Source organism: Syngnathus typhle, unplaced genomic scaffold, assembly GCF_033458585.1.
Source record: "Syngnathus typhle isolate RoL2023-S1 ecotype Sweden unplaced genomic scaffold, RoL_Styp_1.0 HiC_scaffold_25, whole genome shotgun sequence".
In the NCBI taxonomy this organism is placed as follows: domain Eukaryota; kingdom Metazoa; phylum Chordata; class Actinopteri; order Syngnathiformes; family Syngnathidae; genus Syngnathus; species Syngnathus typhle.
The window spans coordinates 1,051,627-1,057,205 of record NW_026871931.1 but is presented as its reverse complement, the minus strand read 5'-3'; positions in this window follow the sequence as shown (position 1 = coordinate 1,057,205).

Below are 5,579 nucleotides of genomic sequence, written 5' to 3'. Positions count from 1 at the left end.
TAAACTCGGGACTCTAAAGCACCCGAGAGCGTTTTTTTCGATGCCAACCTAACCAGAGTGACGGGAGCGGCACAATTCAGAAAAAGCGCTCAGCTCGCCGAGAAAATGCGATTTAAGCAATAAAATTAAAAATGCTTATAAAACATAAACCAAACGTTGGAGGTGGTCATTTCTTAATGCGCAGTAATAAACTCGGCACTCTAAAGCACCCGAGAGCGTTTTTTTCGATGCCAACCTAACCAGAGTGACGGGAGCGGCACAATTCAGAAAAAGTGCTCAGCTCGCCGAGAAAATGCGATTTAAGCAATAAAATTAAAAATGCTTATAAAACATAAACCAAACGTTGGAGGTGGTCATTTCTTAATGCGCAGTAATAAACTCGGCACTCTAAAGCACCCGAGAGCGTTTTTTTCGATGCCAACCTAACCAGAGTGACGGGAGCGGCACAATTCAGAAAAAGCGCTCAGCTCGCCGAGAAAATGCGTTTTAAGCAATAAAATTAAAAATGCTCATAAAACATAAACCAAACGTTGGAGGTGGTCATTTCTTCGTGCGCAGTGAATAACTCGGCACTCTAAAGCACCCGAGAGCGTTTTTTTCGATGCCAACCTAACCAGAGTGACGGGAGCGGCACAATTCAGAAAAAGTGCTCAGCTCGCCGAGAAAATGCGATTTAAGCAATAAAATTAAAAATGCTTATAAAACATAAACCAAACGTTGGAGGTGGTCATTTCTTAATGCGCAGTAATAAACTCGGCACTCTAAAGCACCCGAGAGCGTTTTTTTCGATGCTAACCTAACCAGAGTGACGGGAGCGGCACAATTCAGAAAAAGTGCTCAACTCGCCGAGAAAATGCGATTTAAGCAATAAAATTAAAAATGCTTATAAAACATAAACCAAACGTTGGAGGTGGTCATTTCTTCATGCGCAGTGAATAACTCGGCACTCTAAAGCACCCGAGAGCGTTTTTTTCGATGCCAACCTAACCAGAGTGACGGGAGCGGCACAATTCAGAAAAAGTGCTCAGCTCGCCGAGAAAATGCGATTTAAGCAATAAAATTAAAAATGCTTATAAAACATAAACCAAACGTTGGAGGTGGTCATTTCTTCATGCGCAGTAATAAACTCGGCACTCTAAAGCACCCGAGAGCGTTTTTTTCGATGCCAACCTAACCAGAGTGACGGGAGCGGCACAATTCAGAAAAAGTGCTCAGCTCGCCGAGAAAATTAAGCAATAAAATTAAAAATGCTTATAAAACATAAACCAAACGTTGGAAGTGGTCATTTCTTCATGCGCAGTGATAAACTCGGCACTCTAAAGCACCCGAGAGCGTTTTTTTCGATGCCAACCTAACCAGAGTTACGGGAGCGGCACAATTCAGAAAAAGCGCTCAGCTCGCCGAGAAAATGCGATTTAAGCAATAAAATTAAAAATGCTTATAAAACATAAACCAAACGTTGGAGGTGGTCATTTCTTCGTGCGCAGTGAATAACTCGGCACTCTAAAGCACCCGAGAGCGTTTTTTTCGATGCCAACCTAACCAGAGTGACGGGAGCGGCACAATTCAGAAAAAGTGCTCAGCTCGCCGAGAAAATGCGATTTAAGCAATAAAATTAAAAATGCTTATAAAACATAAACCAAACGTTGGAGGTGGTCATTTCTTAATGCGCAGTAATAAACTCGGCACTCTAAAGCACCCGAGAGCGTTTTTTTCGATGCCAACCTAACCAGAGTGACGGGAGCGGCACAATTCAGAAAAAGTGCTCAGCTCGCCGAGAAAATGCGATTCAAGCAATAAAATTAAAAATGCTTATTAAACATAAACCAAACGTTGGAGGTGGTCATTTCTTCATGCGCAGTGAATAACTCGGCACTCTAAAGCACCCGAGAGCGTTTTTTTCGATGCCAACCTAACCACAGTGACGGGAGCGGCACAATTCAGAAAAAGCGCTCAGCTCGCCGAGAAAATGCGATTTAAGCAATAAAATTAAAAATGCTTATTAAACATAAACCAAACGTTGGAGGTGGTCATTTCTTCATGCGCAGTGAATAACTCGGCACTCTAAAGCACCCGAGAGCGTTTTTTTCGATGCCAACCTAACCAGAGTGACGGGAGCGGCACAATTCAGAAAAAGCGCTCAGCTCGCCGAGAAAATGCGATTTAAGCAATAAAATTAAAAATGCTTATAAAACATAAACCAAACGTTGGAGGTGGTCATTTCTTCATGCGCAGTGATAAACTCGGCACTCTAAAGCACCCGAGAGCGTTTTTTTCGATGCCAACCTAACCAGAGTGACGGGAGCGGCACAATTCAGAAAAAGTGCTCAGCTCGCCGAGAAAATGCGATTTAAGCAATAAAATTAAAAATGCTTATAAAACATAAACCAAACGTTGGAGGTCGTCATTTCTTAATGCGCAGTAATAAACTCGGCACTCTAAAGCACCCGAGAGCGTTTTTTTCGATGCCAACCTAACCAGAGTGACGGGAGCGGCACAATTCAGAAAAAGTGCTCAGCTCGCCGAGAAAATGCGATTTAAGCAATAAAATTAAAAATGCTTATAAAACATAAACCAAACGTTGGAGGTGGTCATTTCTTAATGCGCAGTAATAAACTCGGCACTCTAAAGCACCCGAGAGCGTTTCTTTCGATGCCAACCTAACCAGAGTGACGGGAGCGGCACAATTCAGAAAAAGTGCTCAGCTCGCCGAGAAAATGCGATTTAAGCAATAAAATTAAAAATGCTTATAAAACATAAACCAAACGTTGGAGGTGGTCATTTCTTAATGCGCAGTAATAAACTCGGCACTCTAAAGCACCCGAGAGCGTTTCTTTCGATGCCAACCTAACCAGAGTGACGGGAGCGGCACAATTCAGAAAAAGTGCTCAGCTCGCCGAGAAAATGCGATTTAAGCAATAAAATTAAAAATGCTTATAAAACATAAACCAAACGTTGGAGGTGGTCATTTCTTCATGCGCAGTGATAAACTCGGCACTCTAAAGCACCCGAGAGCGTTTTTTTCGATGCCAACCTAACCAGAGTGACGGGAGCGGAACAATTCAGAAAAAGTGCTCAGCTCGCCGAGAAAATGCGATTTAAGCAATAAAATTAAAAATGCTTATAAAACATCAACCAAACGTTGGAGGTGGTCATTTCTTAATGCGCAGTAATAAACTCAGCACTCTAAAGCACCCGAGAGCGTTTTTTTCGATGCCAACCTAACCAGAGTGACGGGAGCGGCACAATTCAGAAAAAGTGCTCAGCTCGCCGAGAAAATGCGATTCAAGCAATAAAATTAAAAATGCTTATTAAACATAAACCAAACGTTGGAGGTGGTCATTTCTTCATGCGCAGTGAATAACTCGGCACTCTAAAGCACCCGAGAGCGTTTTTTTCGATGCCAACCTAACCAGAGTGACGGGAGCGGCACAATTCAGAAAAAGCGCTCAGCTCGCCGAGAAAATGCGATTTAAGCAATAAAATTAAAAATGCTTATTAAACATAAACCAAACGTTGGAGGTGGTCATTTCTTCATGCGCAGTGAATAACTCGGCACTCTAAAGCACCCGAGAGCGTTTTTTTCGATGCCAACCTAACCAGAGTGACGGGAGCGGCACAATTCAGAAAAAGCGCTCAGCTCGCCGAGAAAATGCGATTTAAGCAATAAAATTAAAAATGCTTATAAAACATAAACCAAACGTTGGAGGTGGTCATTTCTTCATGCGCAGTGATAAACTCGGCACTCTAAAGCACCCGAGAGTGTTTTTTTCGATGCCAACCTAACCAGAGTTACGGGAGCGGCACAATTCAGAAAAAGTGCTCAGCTCGCCGAGAAAATGCGATTTAAGCAATAAAATTAAAAATGCTTATAAAACATAAACCAAACGTTGGAGGTGGTCATTTCTTCATGCGCAGTGAATAACTCGGCACTCTAAAGCACCCGAGAGCGTTTTTTTCGATGCCAACCTAACCAGAGTGACGGGAGCGGCACAATTCAGAAAAAGTGCTCAGCTCGCCGAGAAAATGCGATTTAAGCAATAAAATTAAAAATGCTTATAAAACATAAACCAAACGTTGGAGGTGGTCATTTCTTAATGCGCAGTAATAAACTCGGCACTCTAAAGCACCCGAGAGCGTTTTTTTCGATGCCAACCTAACCAGAGTGACGGGAGCGGCACAATTCAGAAAAAGTGCTCAGCTCGCCGAGAAAATGCGATTTAAGCAATAAAATTAAAAATGCTTATAAAACATAAACCAAACGTTGGAAGTGGTCATTTCTTCATGCGCAGTGATAAACTCGGCACTCTAAAGCACCCGAGAGCGTTTTTTTCGATGCCAACCTAACCAGAGTTACGGGAGCGGCACAATTCAGAAAAAGCGCTCAGCTCGCCGAGAAAATGCGATTTAAGCAATAAAATTAAAAATGCTTATAAAACATAAACCAAACGTTGGAGGTGGTCATTTCTTCATGCGCAGTGATAAACTCGGCACTCTAAAGCACCCGAGAGCGTTTTTTTCGATGCCAACCTAACCAGAGTGACGGGAGCGGCACAATTCAGAAAAAGCGCTCAGCTCGCCGAGAAAATGCGATTTAAGCAATAAAATTAAAAATGCTTATAAAACATAAACCAAACGTTGGAGGTGGTCATTTCTTCATGCGCAGTGATAAACTCGGCACTCTAAAGCACCCGAGAGCGTTTTTTTCGATGCCAACCTAACCAGAGTGACGGGAGCGGCACAATTCAGAAAAAGTGCTCAGCTCGCCGAGAAAATGCGATTTAAGCAATAAAATTAAAAATGCTTATAAAACATAAACCAAACGTTGGAGGTGGTCATTTCTTCATGCGCAGTGAATAACTCGGCACTCTAAAGCACCCGAGAGCGTTTTTTTCGATGCCAACCTAACCAGAGTGACGGGAGCGGCACAATTCAGAAAAAGTGCTCAGCTCGCCGAGAAAATGCGATTTAAGCAATAAAATTAAAAATGCTTATAAAACATCAACCAAACGTTGGAGGTGGTCATTTATTAATGCGCAGTAATAAACTCGGCACTCTAAAGCACCCGTGAGCGTTTTTTTCGATGCCAACCTAACCAGAGTGACGGGAGCGGCACAATTCAGAAAAAGTGCTCAGCTCGCCGAGAAAATGCAATTTAAGCAATAAAATTAAAAATGCTTATAAAACATAAACCAAACGTTGGAGGTGGTCATTTCTTCATGCGCAGTGATAAAGTCGGCACTCTAAAGCACCCGAGAGCGTTTTTTTCGATGCCAACCTAACCAGAGTGACGGGAGCGGCACAATTCAGAAAAAGTGCTCAGCTCGCCGAGAAAATGCGATTTAAGCAATAAAATTAAAAATGCTTATTAAACATAAACCAAACGTTGGAGGTGGTCATTTCTTCATGCGCAGTGATAAACTCGGCACTCTAAAGCACCCGAGAGCGTTTTTTTCGATGCCAACCTAACCAGAGTGACGGGAGCGGCACAATTCAGAAAAAGTGCTCAGCTCGCCGAGAAAATGCGATTTAAGCAATAAAACTAAAAATGCTTATAAAACATAAACCAAACGTTGGAG